The sequence below is a fragment of the Bacillus rossius genome, chromosome 3, assembly GCF_032445375.1.
Source record: "Bacillus rossius redtenbacheri isolate Brsri chromosome 3, Brsri_v3, whole genome shotgun sequence".
Classification (NCBI taxonomy): domain Eukaryota; kingdom Metazoa; phylum Arthropoda; class Insecta; order Phasmatodea; family Bacillidae; genus Bacillus; species Bacillus rossius.
The window spans coordinates 4,762,182-4,788,621 of NC_086332.1; the positions used below are offsets into that span (position 1 = coordinate 4,762,182).

Genomic DNA, 26,440 nt, shown 5'->3' on the forward strand with positions numbered 1-26,440 from the left:
ACGGTCCGTCCTTACAGCTAGCTGCGTGCTCTGTAGTGGAGCGAAGCAATTTCTTGTTTCTCGTAACAACACGCGTTAACCGTTACAACGGTAACGACACGAACCAGTGGAAAGTCTGACCTCTGTTTCGTTCCGTACAAGGGAGTCGATACCCAAATTATTCTCCGGAGCCGGCGCCCACGCTGGGCGTTTGTCCGGCCATCCGGAAGGTTTCCGAGTCTCGGGAAACAATGCCGGAGCTATTTTTGAAGATTGCCCGCTTTTATAAATAGCTGGCGTGATTAGGACCACCTCCCACGCGGAGGCAGCGTGTATCATGCGCACACCTTGCGTCTTTGTAGCTGCGGGCGGGCCGGGCAGGTGCGCGCTTGGCGCAAGAACCAGCGGGTGTGCTCGCTCCCATTCGTCCAGAACCACGCATGCCAGGTTGTTGTCTGGTACAAGCATGCCTGTCTGCGTTATGCCACTTTTATAAATATTATCGCACAAGATAGTTTTTCCAACTTCTATAATATTTCACTCTATATTATTACGAATAATTTATTTAACTATCGTATGTGTTTACAGTGATTATTATTAAAAGTATTTTGGTATAAAAGTAAAACGTAAAAGTAATTAGTCATTAGAAGTGACATTCTTTATTTTTTAAAAAAAATTGGTGAGAGCTCTCTCAAATATTAACGAAGTGGTTTGAGCTGAAAGATTTCTTCGAGTTGCCCGGTAGTCTGTACATTGTATTGTTATCAAAGCATGTTAACTAAAGTGCTGAAGGTTTCGCTTAATTATTGTGTTATGTACTGCAGCATGTATAATTACTGGTGAATCAAGTTAAAAATTCAGGAGGACATGGTGCTTCAGTCCATCAGGTTTATGGATTTCCAGGGTTTTCATGAAATCATTCCAGACAAACACTGGAATATTTCCTTGTTGAACGCCATTGCCGAACACTCTCTCAGAATCCTCCTTTCTTGCTTTGTTTGACACAACTCCGTCTCTAATAACCTTCATGATAACGTGACATAAAGACCAAATAACAACATTAAAATAGAGCGTGACTGGTTCTTGCACCCAGGTAACTTTTGTATGCTGAAGGCGCGCCCCGTTAACTCCACGTGGTTGACAAGTTACCAAATGCGGCAGGGTGCAAGCACCAGGCGGCAACAGACCACTCCGCCCTTCTCTTCCGCGCAAGATCCTGGAATTCGGCGACGACAACCACAATGCTGCCACCTGTGCGTCTAAATTATAACTTATTTTCTACTTCCAGCAGATATGCGCAGGAAAGCTTCAAGAGCGAGACATTCAAGATTGCAGTGTGTTATGACCACGTGGTGCTCGAGGGTTTATCGCCGGCTCTAATAGCTGAAGAGTTACGCTCGTGTAGCGTAGTAAGTGGGAACAGTTCGATCCCGTCTACCAACATGATTGATGTGATTTGGTGATACGGAGCCTACTTCATTCTTAGAAGATGTAGCTACGTGCGCAGTTGGAATAGTCTGACATTTGGGGGATTCATTTGGAGCTACACTAAGCCTATTTTACATCTACACCGTGTAATTTATTCCTACTTGGTTGTACACAGTTTCGATCACTCTACTGATATTTGTTATCCTTTAGTTTATCACCGCAACGCGCGAAAATGCCACAATTTAATAGTCATAGATATAGGCTATCGTGGCCACAGTCACGTACTGCGTTTAGACTTGTGTAAAACACAAGGCCAAAACGTCGGGCACATCTTCATTTTTAAGGACTTGACCCCAGACCCTGTTACAGTAACAATCAGTGGTTAGATCTTCAAAAATCAACGTTAATGTTAGGCTACGTTTTTGTTGTCTAATAAACTCTATACCCGTAACAGAACGTCATAAGTGAAACATAAATGTTAATTGTTCAGTATCACGTATCCAAGTTTATCCCTTGATCCTGATGGCATGATCCTGTATATATTGATCCTGTTTTAATTTAGTACGCTGAGAGATCCTGACCAAACATAAACTCAAATATCACAATACAATTTGTCAGGGCTTATAGAATTTTTTTTCTTTCATATTTAACTAACGATCATATTTCATTGATATATATTACAAGATTTATTATATCTAGGAAATTTCGACATACGAAATTAAAACAGCAATCGTGTACCACCGGATCAAGGGGTCAATTTGAATACGTAACACGGAAAGTTTACCACCCAAATTGCCTCTCTTGTTTTACCTGGAAACATTGACTGCTACCCAGAAGCTACGCCAACTGCAGGTGCCATAACAGTCCGGCGGGGATAATTTGACCTTATCCTCACGAGGAAACCCTATATTTCTCTTCCCGGAATAAGTTCTTTTCGAGGCTGAGCTCCAACCCACCACAAGGAGGCGCTTGTGCATCCTGTGAGACGTAGCTAATCTGAACGAGCCGGGAAAGGCTAAACAAGTAGCAAGTAACGCGAGGCTTCTTTCAACATCGCCCAAGTCAATGGAACCGTGAAAGCTTCCACACGGTGATAAGCATTCAGGGTCAAGTGTTTAAATTTAGAACTAAGTGTTCAGTTGATGCTTTGGAGGATAAACATGTGCTCAAAAATGAACTTCTTGTCCATAGCCATTTGTAATCAACCTTAGAGTAACAAGCTTCATTTGATACAAAAAAAAAGAAAGAAAGAAGAATCGATAAAAGGTAATCGTTAAGAAAGTACAATATCTTTTTCGACGCATCAGTGTCCATCAATCTTACTTCTTACATGGTCATTGCTGTTTATTTGTGTTGTCATTTCTCGAGCCATGCCATTTGGTGTGGTGTATATGCTGACTTAAGAGTATGGTAGTTTTAAATGTTTGAAGAGAAGTATCGCTTTTATATTATTCTTGTGTATAGGTGTTTTTTTTAAAGAGTGTGTGTTTCTGTATTTTGGTTTTAGTTTATTGGCTTTCTGTGGTTGGGTGACAGAGCTCTTTGTGATTCGACTGTTGGAGTGGGTAACACGTAAAGATGAACACAAATCAATGTGTGGAGGGGAGTGACCAGCCTGACTCTAGTCGACCTGGCGCGAGGTCTAGGGTTGCACGCAGCAGGTCCTCGGAGGTCGCGTGACTGACGCACGGGGAACGCGTGGCCCGGGGGAAGAGCGTGACGCATGGCCGAGGGTCGGGCTGAAGGCCGCGCCGTGGTCGGCCCTGCGAGTCCATCTGAGGCGAAGCAGGAAGCCCCTGGGCCCTGGACCGGCGGTCACGGCGAGACGCATCTCCCGGGCTCCCGCGGCCGCCAAGCACGAAGTGTTACACCCGCGCAGAGCTTTAGTTACAGTAATAATAATAATAATATTAAGTAATAATAATATATTTACAATTTTTTACACTTTGTTAACAATATTCACTTAATTAACCAGGAAATTTAGCACTCACGAAAGCAAGCTTTTATGTGAGTGCATCTAGTCACTTCAAATTACAAGCGGTATTTTGACGATTGTAAACATTTGTAAATGTATAATAACTGAGAAATAAATATATAAAATATAACCTAAGAAACTTTAAATTTGTTATATAAAGATGAAAGTTAAAAGGAGCAATTTATTAAAATTCAATATTATGTATGATGTGTTGTATCCACGCGCAGAGCGTTAGACCAAGACACTAAGCATTAGATACCGGCGCAAAGAATTAAATCCATGTGTATAAAGTGTTAAATTCAGATGCAGAGTGTTATATCCATGCACAGAATGTTAGATACATGCGCATAGCGTTAGGTCAAGACGCAAAGCGTTAGATCAAGGTACAGAGCGTTAGATACAGGATAAAATGATTAAATCTAGGTGTATAAAGTGTTAAATCCAGATGCAGAGTGTTATATCCATGCACAGAATGTTAGATACATGCGCAAATCGTTAGGTCAAGTCGCAAAGTGTTCAAGGTACAGAACGTTAGATACAGGAGAAAATGATTAAATCCAGGTGTATAAAGTGTTAAATTCAGATGCAGAGTGTTATATCTATGCACAGAATGTTAGATACAGGCGCAAAGCGTTAGATGCAAAGTAATTTATTTTTAATAGTTAAAGACCATATATATAAATATTTAGAAACACAAATAAATGAGCACATATATAATAGTACATTATCAGAGGCGCCTTTTTGTGTCCAAGTTTAAGAGAAGGTCTGTGTAACTGACATGTTATTTTTATTTAGAAGTAACCGCCACTTCCATATTTTAACAAAATAAATTGATTTCACTAAAGTTTTTTTGTTATTTCTTTTAAATGTAACCGAATTTTTCAGATGCTCTTCATTTTGTCGCCAACTAATATTTTAATCACAATTTTAAATTTGTGTAACAGTATACTTGCTTTGAAATAGCTTACGCCATATTTTTCTGGCACTATCATTATTAGTCGACTTACATACACAGCTTAATGCCACCCAAGTACAAGGTCATTGATTTGCATTTTGTTCTACGGCAATTTTACGTTTGAACGCTTTTGAAGTGAAACTTCAGAATGTAACTACTACTGGCTGTAACCTCCATACTGGCCTTGTAAACAGTTGTAAACAACCATCAGTTAAACCACAGGTGTATAGAAACGCCTTATGACACACATAAATGTTTGATAGGTGGTCACTCTGCACCAAAGCCACAGTTGGGATTGTAATAACGAACCCGTGTTGTCGACAATTGCACAGTCTCGCGTGTCAGAGAGATGGTTAGACGTCACGCTAATTCTGAAGTATTGAAGGATACGCAAGGCTCAGATGGCATAAAATCACCACAGCTCTCAAAAAAGACCAACTCGCCGTTTACTAATCGCGAAAGCTTCCACGCGGTGATTAGCATTCAGGGTCAAGTGTTTAAATTTAGAACTAAGTGCTCAGTTGAGGCTTTGGAGGATAAAAATGTACTCAAAAATTAACTTATTGTCCATAGCCATTTGTAATCAAACTTACAAACTTCATTTGATACAAAAAAGAAAGAAGAATCGATAAAAGCTTTTCGTTCAGAAAGTGCAATATCTTTTTCGACGCACCAGTGTCCATCTCAATTTTCGCCGACGCCATAAAACTAACTCACTGGCCACGAAGGTAAGGTACAGAAACAAAAATTCAGCAAGTACAAACGTTTTCTGCCGGACCAGGAAAAAGCTTTTTTTTTGTACAGTTGGCAGGGAAAGATACTTTCACGGAAATAAATTCCGGCCCGGAACAGCTATTGTATTGTGAGAACAGTGAGATGATTGCCCGTTACATGTGAACCTTTCATTCCGTTTTCTAACTGCTGGGTCTGATACCTTTGTTTCTGGACCCTCTCCGAAGGTAAGTTTCGTGTTTGTGTAGCTGCGCCGTCATTACGCGTGCCTTATGAATAGCTGGAAGGTTCAGGCGTCGGCGTCGGGACTCCGTGGTTAAGTGAGTCGTGTCGTGTGCCGAGCGGTAATTACGTGTGCGCACACGTCTGTTGCGTGCGACGCCTGGGTCGCGTGTGCTCCGAGAAAGGAAAATGGCGCTGGAGCTCTCTCCTTGGCCGGCGAGCGTGTTTTGTTCACGGACTGCGTTCTCGACTCCGGTTCCACGCGTCCTGGGTTCTGTCACTGCCGGCTGCATTTGGATAGGCGCCATCTTGGATCCGGCGTTTTCCTTTCCTTCGTTATTGATAGAGACTGGAAAAAATTCGCGCTTTCGATGACCTCTAGGATAGACTCCACAACCCCCTACATACTCAGGCAAATGCCACTTGCTCATTGGCTATTGACTCGTGACACTTGTCAACTGGGACGCTTGCGATTCGATACTTTTTTGGTTGAAGGTTTACCATTGGTTAAAAGTCCTTCAGATAAACTGTAAGCCAATCACAGAAGCAATATAAATGTACAGTTGTTTGGATTCTAGCATATCGTGAAATGAATCCGCGAATTTTTCCGGTGTCTAGTTATTGAAAATTTGTTTTCGTGTGGTACACTAACAGATTATCCGTACTGTAAAACTTTTAACTATTTGAATATTTGTAGTCATTCTCCGCAATGAATTACATGCTAAACACCCAACGATTATACATAGAGAAAAAAATCATTGCATACAATCGTTATCATTTTCAGACATTCAATTTAATTAATGCAATTTTTTATTAAAATATTACAGATACTTGTCTTGACAAAAATTTTTTGAATTCAATATGGCGTCTGTTGGTTTCTAAAACTGCACCTTAAGTGGTTTTCCGTCCCTCATGCCAGGAAAATGTGCCGAGAGAGAGAGAGAGAGAGAGAGTTGTAGGCTATCATTCAAAACAAATAAAATGTCGGTCGTCCATTTATTTATCACTATGACTTTCGCGTGTTTTCACCACTTATACAGCCGTGCTTTATCATCTTTCCGTTTTGAACTATTAAGAGAAACTTGTAAAGTGAAAAATATTGCCGTGACATCGTTCTGGGTCCTTACACGTGGACAACTTTCTGTCAGTCTGTCGCAGCGACTTAGAAGTCGCTCTTGATACTTTGTAACTGGTCCATGAACACGAGCGACCTTTTCTTTATGACCGTAACTTGAAAGACGCAACTGGTCCCATATTTCTGTCGCGAGTCGCCACGTCCAAACACGCTGAGCTATCGCCGAGGACAGTGGAACAGGCGTTTTTGAAACCGTCCCTTCGCAAGGGTGACAAACTGTCGCAGCGACTGCCGTCAGCCGACACGTCAATCAACAATGAATATAGAAGCGGAACTGTTCATTTCAGAGGTAGAAAATAGACCTGAACTCTATAATTGTAACAAAAAAAAATGTGATATAAATTTAAAAAACCAAATTGTGGGCAGATGTAGGTAAAGTGTGTTGTCACAAACTAGGATTACCTAGGTGTAGAAGAGAATAAACATGAAGGCAAAAAAAATTATTTATCAAAATATTTTAAGAAGTTAGCAACTTACTAGAGGATACACCCATTGCTGTCTTCGTTTTTGACGTGACGTCTAATAAATCGATGAACGCCGGCTGCACGCACAAAAAAGTGTGCCGTTACGCTGTGTCCCGTATGCTCATTGTACGATTGCGCCCCATCTATCTCTCTTCCACTCGATTGAAACAACCATCGATTTGACTTTTTCGAGGCACATTAAACTTGAAACACTCCCATTCGTTTCCTACTTTTCCTATCATCGTCCTATCCTTAACAGAATAACACAGATTGGAAGAAGTTAAATATCAAACATGTATAAAAGTTATAGTTAAAATAATCTCTTCGTTAAAGTAATAAACATATTTGATCAATTAAATTGTAGATTTCATTTCACTCCTTTGTATCCATACAAAATAGTGATAATTGAATAAAAATGATTCGATTTTATTCATAAAAGTATGCAATCATTTCATCAATGTTTTGTTATGACGTTGTCACGTTAAACTATCGTCCGTAAACCGACTTTACAGACAACCAATTTTTTTCCTCTTTAAACACGTACGTCCCGGACAAGCGAAATCCATCTTGACACTGCGACAGAAGTGACGCCTGTGTGCAAGGTCAAGCGACTGTCGCTCAGTCGCTGCGACAGAAAGTCGCCCGTGGCTAAGTGCCCTCAGGATGTCCACGCAAAGCTAGTTATTCCCAGTAGACACAGTTAAGTCTCGGGCCGTCCCTGACATCTTCGCCTGCCAGGCACTCGAGCGTCGAGTAGGCGAGAAGCCCTCGTGTCGAGTCGGGAGCCCGGCGAGTCATCGCGGGCTGACGGCTGCGGTGCTCCAGCTGGCGACACGGATCCGCGGCCACTGTACCGGACGCAGTCCCGTTGGGCTCTGCGGCTGATCGAGTGGCGTCCCAGCTCTCTCCCCGCCTCCAGGTCGCGCTGCCCGGCTCCTTGCATCGTATTTGCACTCATTTCAGAGAGTTATCGAAAAAAAAAAAATTGGTTGTCTGTAAAGTCGGTTTACGGACGACAGTTTAACGTGACAACGTCATAACAAAACATTGATGAAATGGTTGCATACTTTTATGAATAAAATTGAATAATTTTTATTGAATTATCTCTATTTTGTATGGATACAAAGAAGGAGTGAAATGAAATCTACAATTTAATTGATAATTTTACTTTTATTTGCACTCATTAATTCAAATAAGTTTATTACTTTAACGAAGAGATTATTTTAACTATAACTTTTATACATGTTTGCTATTTATCTTCTTCCAATCTGTGTTATTCTGTTAATGATAGGACGATGATAGGAAAAGTAGGAAACGAATGGGAGTGTTTCAAGTTTAATGTGCCTCGAAAAGTCAAATCGATGGTTGTTCCAATATAGTGGAGGAGAGATAGATGCGGCGCAAGCGTACAATGAGCGTAACGGGACAAAGCGTAACGGGACAATGTGCGTAACGGGACAATGAGTCATCCTTTTTCGTGCGTGCAGCCGGCGTTCATCGATTTATTAGACGTTGTTACGTCAAAAATTACGAGAGTGAACCTTTGAGATGCGCGCGCACCATGGAACGAAATTTTCACAAGAAGAAAAAAAAAAGCTACATAAAAACAAAAATAATATATGTGTTTTTAAATATTATACTTTAGTGTATGACATTGAATACTGGTCCATCTAATTTTAAAAAAAAATTATTTATTGGGAATATCAGTGATAGAAATTGTGTTTATAAACATATTCAAGTGTATTTAAATCAGAGAGGTTATGTTCCCGTATGTATAATTTTTATACATTATTAATTATTTATTATTCAAATAATTAGATAAAAGTTATAATAATAAGCATTCTGTATATTTACTTACATTATTAATTAAAATTTTATCTATATTATTTAATAAAATAAAATAATTAATTGTAGACACGTGTTGATATTAATATGGAATACTGAGTATGTATTAACAAAATAATTTGATTGAATTTATTCTTAACCAAACGTATTTATAGTAACATTCCAGTCTATTTACTGTTTTATTTCTATGTAAATTTAAAGTAAATTTTTTTTTATTACGCCATGCAAGTACAACTTCTAACTTGCGTACATATGTGCATACACCAATTTATTTATTTCAATTTTGCTATTTATTGTTTTTTTTTTTAAGATTTTTTTTAATACACTTCTAAAAATTATTGTTTTCAGATCTGGCTTCCAACACAGTTGTAAAAAAACCCTTGTTCATGCCTATATTTTTGTCGTATTCTTTATTTCTTTCTAGAATGTAGTCTCTCTGGATGGAATGATGGCTAGATAAATTTTGCGTTTTTAGAGCATCAAACTATTGTAGATACGTTTTTCACTAGTTGCTTGCGGTCCAGCTCTAGCATCCCCATCCAATTAATACGCGAATTTCATTGACCGCTTTTGTTAATGAATATAAGTCTTATTTATAATACTTTTCGTTTTGATTTCAGCATTTACGAAGCTGATCTCGGTGCGAGCTGGACTGAGACCCGGAGGATCTGCGATCTCGTCCAGGTATGACATGCTCGTTGCTTTGCTTTAGGCGAGGTTTGCCTGTAAGCTATACAAGCGAGAGTATGACATGTTTGTAAGCTATACAAGCGAGAGTATGACATGTTTGTAAGCTATACAAGCGAGAGTATGACATGTTTGTAAGCTATACAAGCGAGAGTATGACATGTTTGTAAGCTATACAAGCGAGAGTATGACATGTTTGTAAGCTATACAAGCGAGAGTATGACATGTTTGTAAGCTATACAAGCGAGAGTATGACATGTTTGTAAGCTATACAAGCGAGAGTATGACATGTTTGTAAGCTATAGAAGCGAGAGTATGACATGTTTGTAAGCTATACAAGCGAGAGTATGACATGTTTGTAAGCTATACAAGCGAGAGTATGACATTTTTGTAAGCTATACAAGCGAGAGTATGACATGTTTGTAAGCTATAGAAGCGACACGCTTGTTCACTAAGAAAAAAACACATTAAAAAGCTACAGTGAAAAGAATTTTGTGATAACTTGATAATGGTTTAATATTTTCATAAAACTCATTGTTAAAAAATTTTTTTGGCGGTATTTATTAAAAAAAAGGTATGAATTTAATTGAGTTGATTTAAAATTTTGTTTTGTAAACCATATATTACCTGGGAGGTCCTGTCGCATTAGCCTCTGGTGCGACGTGAAACATGATCGCTAATCGGCCTCGGGTTGTAGTCGAGAGCCACCCGGGTGCTTGCTTGTAAGTAAGGGAGCGCCGCTGCCAGATGTCGCAAGGTCGCGCTGACGTCACGGCCCCCGGGAGGAGAGACGCGAATGAACGACTGGTCCCCGGCAGACCGCGATAAGCGCGCCGCTCCCTCGCCAGCGCCTGCAGCCGCACAGGAGCGGCGCGCGCGTCGCCGCGGGTGGTCGTCGTGCCGCCATGTCTGCCCCGCCTCCTGATCCGCGCGCTGTCGCGGATCAGGCCGGTCGTGTTCGCACGGGAGGGAAATGGCGCGACAACCAATGAGAGTAGAGTAGGAAGCCATTTCGGCGGGACTAGAGAACTGTCTCTATTGACCAATCATTTTGTGACGAGAAATTGTCGAGATATTACATTACCCAGGTGTAACCCCTGCTTAAAAAAATAATTAATGCTACTACTTATAAGTAGGGCCATGCATATTTCGCGAAAAGATTCCCAGAACAGCTGAAAGTTAAAACACTGTAGCATCGTATGTGTTTCGTGACTGGGTGAGTTTCTTTCAGGTACATGTCGATTGTGACAACACCAATCACTAGTGACCGGAAAAATTTGCGGATTCATTTCACGATATGCTAGAATCGAAACAATTGTACGTTTATATTGCTTCTGTGATTGGCTTACAGTTTGTCTGAAGGACTTTTAGCCAATGGGAAACCTTCAACCAAAAAAAGTATCGAATCGCAAGCGTCCCAGTTGACAAGTGTCACGAGTCAATAGCCAATGATCAAGTGGCATTTGCCTGAGTATGTATAGAGTTGTGGAGTCTATCCTAGAGGTCATCGAAAGCGCGAAACTTTTTCCAGTCTCTACCCATCTCCCGTCCAGGCTTCGCGTGGAGTCAGGGGTTCGTCCACCGTCGCCCTGTCCTCCACGGCCCTAACATACAACTCGGCGTCTGACGGCGCAGGGCTTCGCGCTGTTGTGCTCACCCCCTGTCAGCCCGGGGAGTCGTTCGAAGACACGCAGAGTGGCAGACGGCCGGTGGCTCGCACTCGGAGGTCATCCGGGGCCAGCGGTAGTCGAGGAATTGCCCAACGGAACAATGGTACACGGCATCTCCCCAGGTATCGACATCAGACGCGGCTGGGAATCCTCGGCGCCTGCGAGAGAGAACCTTCCTACCGCGAGTGGGAGCGAAGCCCGCGGCCCGATGGACTTGCCTAGACAAGGGGGAGGAGGAGGGAAGGGATGGGAGAAGCGTGACTCGCATGTATAATGCGTCAGGAATTTGCATCGGCTTACGGAAACCTCTTGCTGGCCGCTTCGATGCGAAGAGGAATCCGTGTTGAGCAGAACGAATCTGTAGCTTCTGAAGGCTCGACCCATCAGAATACTGAAGATCATCGGAGACCAGCAAACTGAAGTGAAAAAAAAAAAAATCTGTATGTACGAATTAGGGCTTGATGACTTGTCGAAATCGGGGCCAGTAGAAAAAATATTAGTGGCGATGAGATGATGATTTTAAGAAATCGGTTGTCTATTAGGAAGAATGAGATTTTGTGTTACGAGTCAGTGAGCATATTTAAATTCATGACATTATATTTGTTTACAGTTATTAAGGAGAAAACAGAGTAATCTATCTAATTTTATTTTTATTGTTTGAAGATAAGTTTATGAAGTTTTTTTCGGAAGTTTCTTTGGCATGTTTGAATAAATTTGTTTGGATTTTAAGAAAATTGAGAGAACGGTTTTTACATTAGTTTGGAATTATGGAGGATTAGTGTTCTATTGTTTTTAGGATTAACTTATTTTTCTCAGTATATTGATTTTTCAATTCTTGTACAAGGATAAACCTACTAAAATGATTCTAGTGCCGAGAAGCTATATGGCTATTTAATGTTTTTATTTTATTATTTATCTGAGCTACACATTTAAGAAGAGAAACTCCCTCCCTGAACGTGAGACGTGACAGAAATATCATTACTTTTCACCAGTGTTAAGGGGACGCGGGCAATGTTGACACGTTGAGAAAACAAAATAAATAAACGAGAAATATTCTGGAGTAGTTTCCTGAAGCGCGCAGCTTCAAAATCACGCGTCGTGCCTGGGAACAAAGCTACCTTATTAATGAAAATTTACGTCTCGTTCTGCGACGGAACTTGAGTCACTTTGCATCCCCCATGCGAAGTAATGCAAATCAAACATCAAACGGGATAACTAGGCGTTACTGTCTCGCATAGAAAACGATCACTATTTACAAAGTTCTTCCATATTATTAAAAAAAAGCAAATATTGTTTATCATTCAGCATTGGAAGTTCCACAACGAACGAGGTTATAGACGATGGTGCAACGTGATCTCAAGTGGATGAAAGACATTAATTTGTGAATCCAGGTTTCACATGCCGCTAAGCGCGGCCGAGTTCAGGGTGAGACTCGTCATACGTAGAGACTGGAAAAATTAGCGGATTCATTTCGCGATATACTGAAATGAAAATAGTTGTATTTTTATGCAACTTCTGCTATTGGTTCACTGTTAACATGGAGGAGTGTGGGCGAATTATAGGCCCTCAGTCAAAGCAGTATCGAATCACGAGTCTCCCAATTGAGACGCCTCACGAGTCAGCAGCCAATGGACAGGTGACGTTTGCCCGAGTATGCACAGGATCGTGGTGTCTATCCTGGAGGTCATTGAATACGCGAATTTTTCCAGTCCCTAGTCATAGGTAGAGACTGGAAAAATTCGCGCCTTCGATGACCTCTAGGATAGACTCCACAACCCTCTACATACTCAGGCAAATACCACTTGCTCATTGGCTATTGACTCGTGACACTTGTCAACTGGGACGCTTGCGATTCGATACTTTTTTGGTTGAAGGTTTCCCATTGGCTAAAAGACCTTCAGATAAACTGTAAGCCAATCACAGAAGCAATATAAATGTACAGTTGTTTGGATTCTAGCATATCGTGAAATGAATCCGCGTATTTTTCCGGTCTCTGGTCATAGGTTGCGTCGTGTGCCCCAGTGAGCTGACCAGTCCGCCGTCGCCCCTCCCTGCGGGGTGGAGTCCCGAGACTGGAGGTTCCTGCAGGGCCCTGGGTGGGACGGCTCGTCGACGACTCCTCCTGCGGACCTCCCTCTCTGGAAGGTAGTGCGGACTGTGACCATTCAGTGACCTCGCCAGCCGCTTCGATCGTCCGGGTAGTCCTGAGCCGGCAGCCCGACGTAATTACTTGGATTTTGAAGTGCCCGCCGCGGGACTGCTGATTTCCCCTCCTCCAGGTCCGGTTATCCTTCCTTACCCCTCCTGAGTTGGACCTGTCCACGCTGCGCATGCGCCGACGTCATGTCGAGGCTATATAAAGACGTCAATTTGGTTAACTCGGTCTTCTTCGGCGTACTTTTGAATTGATGTGTCGTAGACCAACCTGGTCGCTAGCGCAGGCGGGTGCGTGGGCAGCTCTCAGCGTGAGTAACGATCGTTAGGAATACTTCTACTTTTTCTATCTAGTCACTTTGTTTCGGCTAGCTCTTAGAAATTGACTTAATGATGTGTTTAGTAGAGTTAATATGATATAATGAATTTGCGATTAGATTGTAGGGCATTATTTCTGCCGTAATCTGCGTTAGCGAGTCTGTGGACGGTCCAGATTTGGCAAACTGCACAAGAATGGTCACGACTGTCTGCGTCTCTGGTCCGGAGTCGCAGCTACTCGCCCAGCGAGTAGTCACTCGTGGTTCCTCGCCGGTCTCGGCGCCTCCCACCACTCGTCCGGCGAGCGACTGGTCGCGGGGGTCGGACTCAAACCCCGTGCTCGAGCTGCGACTTCAGCACCGGTTTTCGACTGCCACGTGTAACTCGTTCAAAGGGCTCTCCGCTCGCCCAGCGAGTAATTTCTCGTGAGTGAAGTACTCTCGAACCCAATGCGCACGGGCGAGTCCTTACATCACCACTTTTCTGGCGTGTTCCGCTACGTTTCTTCGCCGCGCCGGCTTGGTGGCCTTACGTACTGGTCGGGGTGTAATGGTCGGTACGACCGAGAATATTCGGGCCTTGTTTTATTGCGCCATACTCGCTCTCGCGTCTCGTTCATTGTAACAGTCAGGTACCTAAACAGGCTCGGCTACTCGCGGGAGGAGACGTAATGGGCGTACACCCCGTTACAATAAGTATTGGCGAATCTGACCAATCAAACAACTCGTACTTATTAACGTGTCCTTGTTTACGTCTCAATAGATCAAACACAACTTGATGTAGGCTTTTGGACATACGCCATTGCTAAGCACATGTATGTCTGTAAAAGAAAACTGCAAAAAACTCAAAAGACAAAAACACAAATTAAGCAAAAAATTGCTGTTGTCAACAGGATATAAATACCACATAATATTCCATACCATATTTTTGTGCTGTCATCATTTGTGGGTTCTTTTCCGTTCTGTTAGTCCATTTTTCTTTGTTTTTCTTTGTTTGTTGACCATATTCCTGTTATGTAATATTATGTGGTGTTTACTTCCTGTTGACAACGACAATTTTTTGCTTAATTTGTGTTTTTGTCGTTTGGGTTTTTTGTAGTTTTCTTTTACAGACATACATGTGCTTAGCAATGGCGTATGTCCAAAAGCTTACATCAAGTCATGCACTCCCATTGCACAAATATTTCAAAGATAAGTTCAAACACAGTTCTGCAACAGATAAACGATCGAAACATGACGAGGCCAGTTTTGTAAACGTGATCATTCCCGATCTTTAATGACGCGAGAGGGCAGGCGAGATTGCATCCCAACCATCATCGAAGAACCTCACTCACTCACGAGAGGTTCTGTCTCCAAGACAGCGACATCGTGCCCGGCAGGGAGAGAGAAGAAAGGAAGAATAACGCCCATTGCATCAGCAGCTCCCCCACGTGTACGGGGAGAGGGGAGGAGGCGGGCTTGACCCCGCGCAGGCCACAGAGGAAGACTTCATTGTTCAAACTCCACCGGGACCCTCACCCTGACCGACTGCGTCTCCTTCAGTGGCGCGCAGTATTCTCGGGGCGTTGCAAGATAAGACCACACAACGTATCCTCTCACTGGCATATGTGTTACACTAAGCCAATTTTTCAAATGAAAAAATACGAGATGTTAATATTTGGCTACATAATTTAACTGATGAAGAGATGGCTTTAGTATTTAAGTAAGTTTTATATATTGTTATAACTTTGAACTTGTACGTTACTTAATTGCTAATTTTTATTTAATTATATTTTCATTTATTCATGTAACAATGTTTTAATTTATACTTTTCTTGTTTTTACATAATATTGAAATTTAATAATTTTCTCTTTTTAACTTTCATCTTTATATAACTAATGTAAAGTTCCTTAGGTTATATTTTATATATTTATTTCTCAGTTATTATACATTTACAAATGTTTACAACCGTCAAGATACCGCATGTAATTTGAAGTGACTAGATGCACTCACATACAAGCTTGCTTTCGTGAGTGCTAAATTTCCTGGTTAATTAAGTGAATATTGTTAACAAAGTGTAAAAAAATTGGGAAATAAATTATTATTATTATTAATTGCAGATTATGGCTATATACACGGTATTCGCGGTAAATATTGGTCTGATTCCAAGTTATTAATTTTTATTTTCCTAGCCTAACTAAAACTAAGTGTACATTTTTGTTTGTGGAGGGGTCTGAGTTAAGGAGGACTCTAGATGTGTCCCAGGCGTAATCGTGCTGGGTTTCAGCTATGCAGAAGGGTAGCATGTATCATGTGCTTCTTTGTTCGGGCATTGGCCAGCTTTGGCAACAAGTAATGCCATGACAGACTCCCCTATCTTAGATCTAGACTGTAACTAGAAAAGTTGGGTCCAGGTAAAACCTGCATACATACAGGGGAAACCCTGGGCTCTTACGACATGGCAACTCAAATATGGAAACTCAATGGAAATACTCGTTAATGTTCATCGTTGTGGAGAACTAGCAGATATTTGATAATGACATAATGAATATGTAATTTGACACAATCTTCAAATCAGCAGACGTAGGTACTTTAAGTAAGTATATTCCTCAGGAAAATGGGCTAAAAAAAAATTATGTATTACTTTGTGACTAGCTAGCGAAGACTTTTCGCTCTTATCCTAAATCTCGTGTAAACTTTCCGTGAATTGGGATTCTAAGCGCGGCTTTTTTTTATTCCTATAACTTCCTAATAATAATAATAATAATAATAATAATAATAATAATAATAATAATAATAATAATAATAATGATTTATTTCCCATTTTTTTTTTACACTTTGTTGACAATATTCACTTAATTAACCAGGAAATTTAGCACTCACGAAAGCAAGCTTGTATGTGAGTGCATCTAGTCACTTTAAATTACATGCGGTATTTTGACGATTGTAAACATTTGTAAATGTATAATAGCTGAGAAATAAATATATAAAATATTACATTAGTTATATAAATATGAAAGTTAAAAAGAGCAAATTATTAAAATTCAATATTATGTATAAACAAAAAAGTATAAATTATATAATTGTTACATGAATAAATGAAAATTCAATTAAATAAAAATTAGTATTTAAGTAAAGTACAGGTACAAAGTTATAACAATATATAAAACTTACTTAAATACTAAAGCCATCTCTTCATCAGTTAAATTATGTAGCCAAATATTAACATATTTTTTCATTTGAAAATAATTTTTGGTTTTTAGTTTTGCAGGAAGAATAACAACAATTTTTGGAAGCAAAAATTCTAAAGATCTCTGAGATATTGTTTTATGAAATCGAGGGATTTGTAAATTTATATTCTGTCTATGTCGTGTGGGATAGTTATGATCTATATAATTTAACTGATTATCCCTTTGATACATATTAATTATTGCAGCTCTAATAAACAATCTTTTAATATCAAATACATTTAATAGTTTAAAAAGTTCCTTGGATGGGTACATGTGGTTTTTTTTGAAAATAACTCGTAAAATAAGTTTTTGAATTGTTATAAGTGGCTTAATTGACGTTTTACTCATTCCTCCCCAAGACAGAATACCATATTGCATAACAGACTGAAAAATAGCAAAGTAAACCATTCTAATACCTTCAATAGATAATATTGTTCTTAGTTCAACGAATTTATACACCATTTTTCGAATCTTGTTCGTAAGATAAGAAACATGTTTATCCCATTTTAAAAAAGAGTCGAGCACTATACCTAAGTATTTTATATCCTGTACTCTTTCTATGACACTACATTTTTTACAGTTAACGTTTATTTCGTTACATACGTGAATTTTTAGTTCATGTTCGATAGGTTGACCAAAAATGTTGGCAGAGAAAGTAATATATTTGGTTTTATTTATGTTTAGAGAAAGAAAACTATCATCTAATATTTCTTTGACTTTCTTAAGTTCGTTATTTGCCGTTTCAAAAACCGAAGGCCAATTGTCGGATGAATATAAAATTGCAGTATCATCTGCAAAAGTAACTATCTGCCCCGTTATGTCTAAGTTACATAGATCATTTATATATATCAGAAACAAAATTGGCCCAAGAACACTGCCTTGTGGGACGCCTATATTTATATGTAGGATGTCTCCTAATTTATTATTTACTTTGACTCTCTGAGATCTACCCTCCAAATAACTTTTAAACCAAGTATTTGCCAAACCTCTTATTCCTACTTTATCCAGTTTATCTAAAAGTATTTTATGTGAGACTGTATCAAAAGCCTTAGCAAGATCCAACATTACACCAATACATTTTTTATCCTGTTCTATGGCTTTGTGCACAAAGTTTGTTACTTTAATTAGAGCATCATTTGTACTTAAGCCTTTTCTAAACCCAAATTGGTTTACAGACAGTATTTTGTTGTTATCCAAAAATGACATTAATTGTTTTTTAACACATTTTTCTATAATTTTTGAAATGTTGCTTAATATAGAGATTGGTCTAAAATTTGAGGATGCAAAGCTACCCCCTTTATGCAATGGTATGACAATCGCTTCCTTGAGACGTCTAGGAAATTTCCCTAAACTTAAGCTTAAATTTACTATATGAGCTAGAGGTTTACACAATTTATATCTTTGTTCTTTTAATATGTTTACACTTATCTTATCAGAACCCAATGCATTGGAGTTTTTAATTTCAGAAATAATTAATTGTATATCATATTCTGACACAGGAGCTAAGAATATAGACCCTTGAACAATTTTTGTAGCAACTGAATAATTTTTGGACTTTTTACTAGAATTATTTTTAATGATTTCTGAAGCCATAGCATTTCCAACATTTGTAAAATATCTATTTAGTGTGTTTGCAGCTTGCTCAGGATTTGACATGGCATTTATTATTTTATTATAATTTAATACAGTTTTAATATCTACTTTTTCATTTTTTGAGCCAGTAACCTCTTTAATAATATTCCAAACTTTTTTAGAATCATTTTTTACTTCAGCAATTTTTCTTTTATAATAATTGTCTTTAGTTATTCGTATAAGAGACGTAAGCCTATTTCTGTAGTTACAAAATGTTTGTCTTAGCTGCGTATTAAATGGTTGTTTGTTGAATTGTTGTTTAATTTTGTCTCGTGTTCTAATAGATTTAATCAACCCGATTGTAATCCATGGTTTTAACATTTTTACTGACTTACGTGTATTAACAGTAAGCGAACTAGCTTTGTTTATGTAATTTTCTATCAAATTTACAAAATTATCTGTTGCAATATCAACATTTTGTTCATTTAATACACAATTCCAAGACTCAAATTCAAGAAAATCAGATAAAATTTTTCCATCAAAATTAGTTTGTATATTGTTTTTCCTAAGAGACCTTTGACACACAATATTGTAGCTAACAACAGTAGCAAAATGGTCTGTAATATTAGTGTGTAACACAGCAGCATAAACATCATTTTGATTTTTGATTTTTGCAAACGCATGGTCTATACAGGTTTGTGTGAAAAGTGTTTTGCGTGTATATTTGTTAATACAAGATGTTAAGCCATGCTTACCAAGAATGTTTAAATATTTTTCTGTGTATTTATCATAAACAGTCGTACATATATTTATATTAATGTCACCAACTAGCATTAATTTTGAAGTATTGTGAATAGTAAACGCATTGTCTAATGAATTAAGGAAGTCGTCAAGACACCCATAAGGAGATCTGTAAACTGCTAAAAGCGAGGCTTGACTTGAAACAGCGGCGTCGCTGCAACTGAGCGCGACAGTGACACGCAAGCACTTCCTTGAAACGTATGCCTAAAATAAACTACACCGTATGTAATATATAATCCGTCACTAAAAAAAAAATGTATCTGCATTGTGTAAAGATAATTTTTGCCAACGCTGTTTCCTTGAAATACTTCATATTGTAAAATTAAAAAAAAAAATACAGTAGTGTTTATACGCAAACATGTAAAATAATTGTATGTGTTGTTAAGGATTTTATATGATGGAAATCACCCGGTGGTCATAAACTGCCCGCGGGTATGCCGTCTGCCAGCAGGGTGGGAGGGGGTTGGGGGGGGGGGGGGGGGGGGCGGGTTGTGTCTCCCCCGCTGTCGAGGTTGTGTTGGACCGCTACTTCATCTCGGCTGGCGTCAAAACACCCAGCTGCAGACACAAGTGGCGGCTGAGCTCACGACAACTAATAATAATAATTTATAATAATTTATTTCATATTTTTTTACACTTTGTTAACAATATTCACTTAATTAACCAGGAAATTTAGCACTCACGAAAGAAAGCTTGTATGTGAGTGCATCTAGTCACTTCAAATTACATGCGGTGTTTTGACGATCGTAAACATTTGTAAATGTATAAATAACTGAGAAATAAATATATATTAATATAACCTAAGAAACTTTACATTTAGTTATATAAAGATGAAAGTTAAAAAGAGCAATTAATTAAAATTCAATATTATGTATAAACTAAAAACTTATAAATTATAACATTGTTACCTGAATAAATGAAAATATAATTAAATAAAAAATTAGTATTTAAGTAAAGTACAGGTGCAAAGTTATAACAATATATGAAACTTACTTACTTAAATACTAAAGCCATCTCTTCATTAGTTAAATTATGTAGCCAGACTGCACAGACCATCGTCACTGGGCGAGCACCCGGACAGGACCATTCAAGCGCTATGCCGGTCATTACTCTTGTTTCGGTTTGCTAAACCTCACCAAGGTAATTTACGACGGAAGACTCCGGGATCTTAGGTTGAATGGCATTGCTTTGTTGTATAGAATAAATAACGAGTAGAGAGAAAATATGCCGACTGGGAAAACTACCGAACAAAAGTTGATAACCTGTTAAGAATTTATATAGATAAGAAATTAAATAAAAAGGTTAGGTAATTGCAACATAAAATACACACTGATATCGGGTCAGCCATAACAAAACATATTTATTTAAAACACAATAAAGAGTATTAATTGAGTATTCGTACATTCAAAACAAAACGGGGCCCCAACATTTTTTACTTAGTTACATCTTCACAATATGATTAATTAGTTACATTTTTCAAAATGATTATTACTTAGTTACATTTTCAAAATAATTAACGTAAATTTAAGATACAGAAAGAATTAAAATATTACTCAGGAATTAAATGTAGATTACGATGCCAAAGGGGTAGTTTGATGAAATAGTCGATGAAATTGCAAGATACGCGTGGCCGAAACAGGTTAACTACCCATGCTGCATGCTTAGGATTTAGTCGTCGAAAACTTTCCTGGGATATTTGTTGGCGGCTCCCATCGCCGTAGAACCACGGGACAAGCCCTGGGGTGCCCAGATGTTATGGGCGAAGCTTATGGATCACACCTCAGGCATGGGGCAGCGAGAGGTCGCCAACTCCCGGACCGCTAATGCGGTAGTAAATACACCACTTTCGACATGGATGTCGATAGATACGTGACGAGCACAAAAATTTTGATGTCTACATTATGGCTGACAAAAACAGAAAGGAAAGTGCTACCTTTTCCTTTCCAATATGAAGATGACCATAGATATGACAATACATAGAGATGAAAAACTTAAAAAGTTACACTTTCCTGCACTTAAGTGCAATAACTCAATAATTAATCTTAACCACAATATTAATATAAACAAAAGGAAAAAGGAATTTATGATGTTTAAAGTCTTTTAAAGTCTTTTAAAGTCCATATGTTTTTCTTTTAAATCCACAAATCTTAACAAAGACATAAATATCTTTTAACAAAAAAAAAGATTTTTATACAAAAACAATTATTTCTTACAAATTGATACTTAAAATAATTATTATTTCATTATTCTTCAAATAATCAAAAGTTAAAAACAATGAGTTATTAAAAAAAATATAAAAAAAAGTAGCCTCCCAGTTTGCATTTAATTAAACAACTTTTTTTTTTCCTAGCTTTTTTTTTTTCTTCTTTTGTTTTTTATTTTAGTTTCGGGTCTTTTTTTTTTTATTTGCTTTTCTATTTATTTCATACATGTTTTTTTTTTTTTTAATTTTTTTTTTCCGATTTCTCGTTTTTTTCCATCAATATACGAGAGATATCAAAGATCAAAATATTAATTAATAAATATGTGTGTAGATGAAGAACAGAACAGGACAGGATGGTGATATGACTAGGTTGTTAATAACCTGAATAATAGACATATTAAGAAATATTAGCAATGTTTGAAAACATTAAGTCGCTAATGTTACAATTAACCTTTGGGAGTTGTATGGTAGGTAAAGATAAGTTTGACTTACCCAACCAAACATGTTAAAGGAAGAACCAATGAAAACACTAGGAGTGACGAACAATTGGTAATGACGGAGTTAGTGGTGGAAACGAATGACCACGAATATGTTTTTGTCAACCAGATTATGGTAGACCTTGATTGTGTGTGTAAATTTGAAGGTTTTTTTTTTTTTTGTTTTGAGCCAAGATTTTGAACTGGATGCTAGAAGACCGGGAAAATGTTTTGGTGCAGTTCATAGATTATGGTACACCTTGATTGTGTTTTGCGAAAAGTATGAGTAAAATACTCTTCCTATTAAGGATTTTTGGAGAATCACAGGATCAACTTCCTGCTATACTCAAGAAACAGAGATGAAACAACAGACAATGCACCATGAGGAATATACACCTCTACATCAAAATGGGGACTACTCACCCCTTCACATTAAAATACTTAAATACTCACACAAATGAGTTGAACAACAAATCTCTGTCTCGAAATCGACATAAATTAGCTAAACGTAGGATTATCCCATACCTACGAGAGAAAAATCTCAAAGCTAGAGAAGAACGAAGACGACGACGAAGATCAAAATACGAAAAGGACGAAGAAAATGAATGAGTAATCGAAGAAACAAGCAGGACAGACGGGTGGTACAAATACTCCGGACCGCCAGTACATACTACAACAAAAGAGGACCATACCTCATATAAAAAAAAAATGCCCGTCGGCTTATTCAGAATAGTGGGGACTCCTTACCCCTCCTTATTCAGCTAAATGGGGGGTCTTCTACCTCCTCCATATTAACAAAATTGGGGATTCTCTACCCCTTCTTATTATAAAAAAAAACTTGGGGATTCTTTACCCCTACTTAAATCCTGGTCACTAAAATCCTGATCATACTATACCGCTCTGAACACTGCAGTTCATACAACACATCATGCTAAAATTTAAAAAAGTTTCAAAATAGAAAAATACCTAATGAAAGTTTAACAAAACTTACATTGACAATACCGATCAAATACAAAAGAAATTTGAGCCACCAAAAAAAAGAAAACAAAATCTTAAAATGCTTATTCAAAACGACAACACAAAAATTGAAAATTAAAAAAATTAAGAAAATGGCCGTCCAAAGATGAATGACTAAGTCCCATACCTTAGACACTCAAGAGATAATTTAGCACCTGCAAAAGCAAGATTGACCACTAACACAAAATATAACATGAATAAAGTTACGATTCAGCAAAGGTGAAGTGAATAATAATAATAAAAAAAGACTGCCTGAAATTTATTGAAAGGAAAATTTTTGAGAAGAAATCAAAGTTGAAACCATACCTTACAATGAAGAATGTGCCACTATAAGACAATCCCACCAAGCAGAGCTTCACTACACGAAATTCACCAGAGATGGCTGAAACGGTGAGTCGCAGCAACACCGAGCCGAAGCCGCAACCACCCTAGCAAACTCCATGCAGCAGACACCCCACCGGAGAGATGCCCTACAGCAACAACCTAGTACACAAAATTAAACAGGAAAAGTACCTAAGTTCAAAAAGTTAAACACAAATTTGAAAAATGATTAAAATTGATGACACTACACGGTGTAATGTGTGGAACACATGTGAAACAGCTGTATCGTGTGGAGAGATGTACAAGACACACAACACCTACATGAACTAACAACACATAACCTATAAAACAGAAATTTCAAAAAAAGTATATGTTTTGGATGACCAGACAAGAAACAAAACGGATATATTAAAATGTTATTTTAAAAGATGACCCTAGCAAGACAAACAAAATAGAAAAGCAATGAATCAAAGTTAGCACTCAAAACAAATTAATTATTATTTAAAAACAAATAAACTCACAAAATATATTAATCTAAATTTAAACTATTATTAAAAATGAGTGATTGGATCTTCCATGGCAGATATATGGTTTGATAAAAAAAATGACTGAGGCCTGCAAAAAATGAAAAGTGCTGGTGAAGCCTAAACACTTCTCAACAGGACTTGGCACTGGCTCACTGGCTCTGGCTCAGAGGACCTGCCTAAAATAAAAAGTTGACCAAAGTCGACAACACAATTAAAACACAACCCAAATATCGTCTGGAAGTCACTTACTCCCAGAATAGAAAATTACATACATACCTTGTATCAAAACTATAAAACTTTATAATAGTGCTTAAAGAAAAGATTCAAAAGAGAAAACGACAAAATTCTAACAAGACAACCACTGACCTTTTACTGCATCTTACTGAAACAAAATAATTAAAACAAAACAAAGCAAAATAGTGAAATTTAAATAAAAAAAATTAATAGGCTCAAGAGAAAAAATTTAAATGATGATCCAACACAATTTAAGACAAAAAGAATATATTACACAAATACTTGATTCAAAAGTAAATATACTGCAAATTAGATACTTATAAAACAATACCATAACCTCAATTATTAAACTGTGCAATGAAAAGCACTAGAACACACATTAAATGAACATAATAGGGAAACGGCAAAATGTATCTGAAAAGAAATCAATATCTAAAATACATACCCAAGATGACCTATAACAAAACATGGGCAGAAGAAACAACATAAGAGATTATTAAAACAACCTGCTATAAAAAGAACTTATTAAATGATGACAACAAGACAAGAAAATATACCTATCATGGTTAAATTATGAAAAACGTGCCCCAAATGGTGATACACGAAAAGTAAACAAACATCACATCAATTAAATATTACTGAAGAAACCACAGACTTTTCAACATATGGCAATCTGCAAAAAAAATCAGAATCATGGAAATATTATGAAAACGAGAAATAATATGCAAACAATTCTCTCACGAACAAAATCTGCAATCTTATAAAATTGAAATATCATTTAGAATTATATTAATAAAGAATATGCAAATTATGTAATTAAAACCACGACAATTTTATAGGTTAAATGGAATATAAATTTTAAAACTCTCAAACAACTTGCGACAATTAAACGACAATTACCAAACATAACCTCAATCTTACATGATTAACTAAAACAAAAAAATATCAGTGTTGAAATTAATCTAGTTGTTACACCAAACCCTAAATTATGTGAAATGGACATAAAAAACTGATGAAAATAAAACATGAAGATGATAACAAAATAACTTGTACGAAAATACATACCCCAAATACCAACTAATAACCACATGATTACTTGAACATAAAAATTCAAACTAAGAAAACCCTATAACCAAACTTGTTCCCCAGAAATAATATTAAAAAAAATTAAATGTTGCAACAACTTAAAAACTAGTACCATGGTTTTTTATTTATTTATGACTCGAGTTACGAGGGATTCAAAGACTAGGACACGTGGGTCATGAGTCCACGATCAACTGAGTCAAGGACCCTAAAGACACTAATTCGCTAACAGTGGACCCGAATGGTGGACCTTCAACTGAAAGCAGGAATAAGTGTTAAAAAGAATAACAAAACAACGCCAACAGTAGGACACAAAGTTAGGCGGCCGTTCCTAAACAATGCACACTTAAACTGAAGACCACAAATTATACTTAAAAGGAATACTTAATAACCTACCCAAAATAACCTGTAAACTACATGATAAAGGCAACACACTGGTGTAAACAACAGGACCAACAACCACACTGATTCAAATATAGCCAGAAACTGTAAATAGATAATTTGTTTATATTAAGAAAGATGCATACTTTAAAACAAAGTTTAGATCTCTTGCAGATTAAATGTCACTGAAGACAAAACACCTTAGAAACTGAAAATTAAAACCGACGAGAGAAACATAAGAAATCAAAGAAATCTCTTGGACAATTCTAACTTCATAATGTACCTTATAAGGAAAACACTTTAAAGTAAAAATAAATAGATTGCCATTAAAAAGATTATCAAACAATAATTACCATAAATTAAATAGTTAAAACAGCACTTCAAGATGATAGATTGGAACTTATTTCAAAGTTAAAACTATGAAAACTTAAAATTCGTTAATTTACTCAAAAAAAAAATATTTAAACTTAAACAAAAAAAACACAACAAAACAAAATACCAAGACAACCACCAGCTCTGCTACCATCTTTATGCCGGTCATTACTCTTGTTTCGGTTTGCTAAACCTCACCAAGGTAATTTACGACGGAAGACTCCGGGATCTTAGGTTGAATGGCATTGCTTTGTTGTATAGAATAAATAACGAGTAGAGAGAAAATATGCCGACTGGGAAAACTACCGAACAAAAGTTGATAACCTGTTAAGAATTTATATAGATAAGAAATTAAATAAAAAGGTTAGGTAATTGCAACATAAAATACACACTGATATCGGGTCAGCCATAACAAAACATATTTATTTAAAACACAATAAAGAGTATTAATTGAGTATTCGTACATTCAAAACAAAACGGGGCCCCAACATTTTTTACTTAGTTACATCTTCACAATATGATTAATTAGTTACATTTTTCAAAATGATTATTACTTAGTTACATTTTCAAAATAATTAACGTAAATTTAAGATACAGAAAGAATTAAAATATTACTCAGGAATTAAATGTAGATTACGATGCCAAAGGGGTAGTTTGATGAAATAGTCGATGAAATTGCAA

The 26,440-nt window shown here is 37.4% G+C and overlaps 1 protein-coding gene across 5 annotated transcripts in view; it reads left to right on the forward strand.

The window, feature by feature from the left end:
* LOC134530123 (uncharacterized) overlaps positions 1–26,440 on the forward strand; it is a 290,742-nt gene that overhangs the window by 48,437 nt on the left and 215,865 nt on the right. For all 5 annotated transcript variants that reach the window (XM_063364731.1, XM_063364734.1, XM_063364732.1 and 2 more), the window contains exon 2: positions 9,356–9,419. The gene's annotated coding sequence lies outside the window, so the exon portion shown is untranslated. The remainder of the gene's footprint in view (positions 1–9,355; positions 9,420–26,440) is intronic.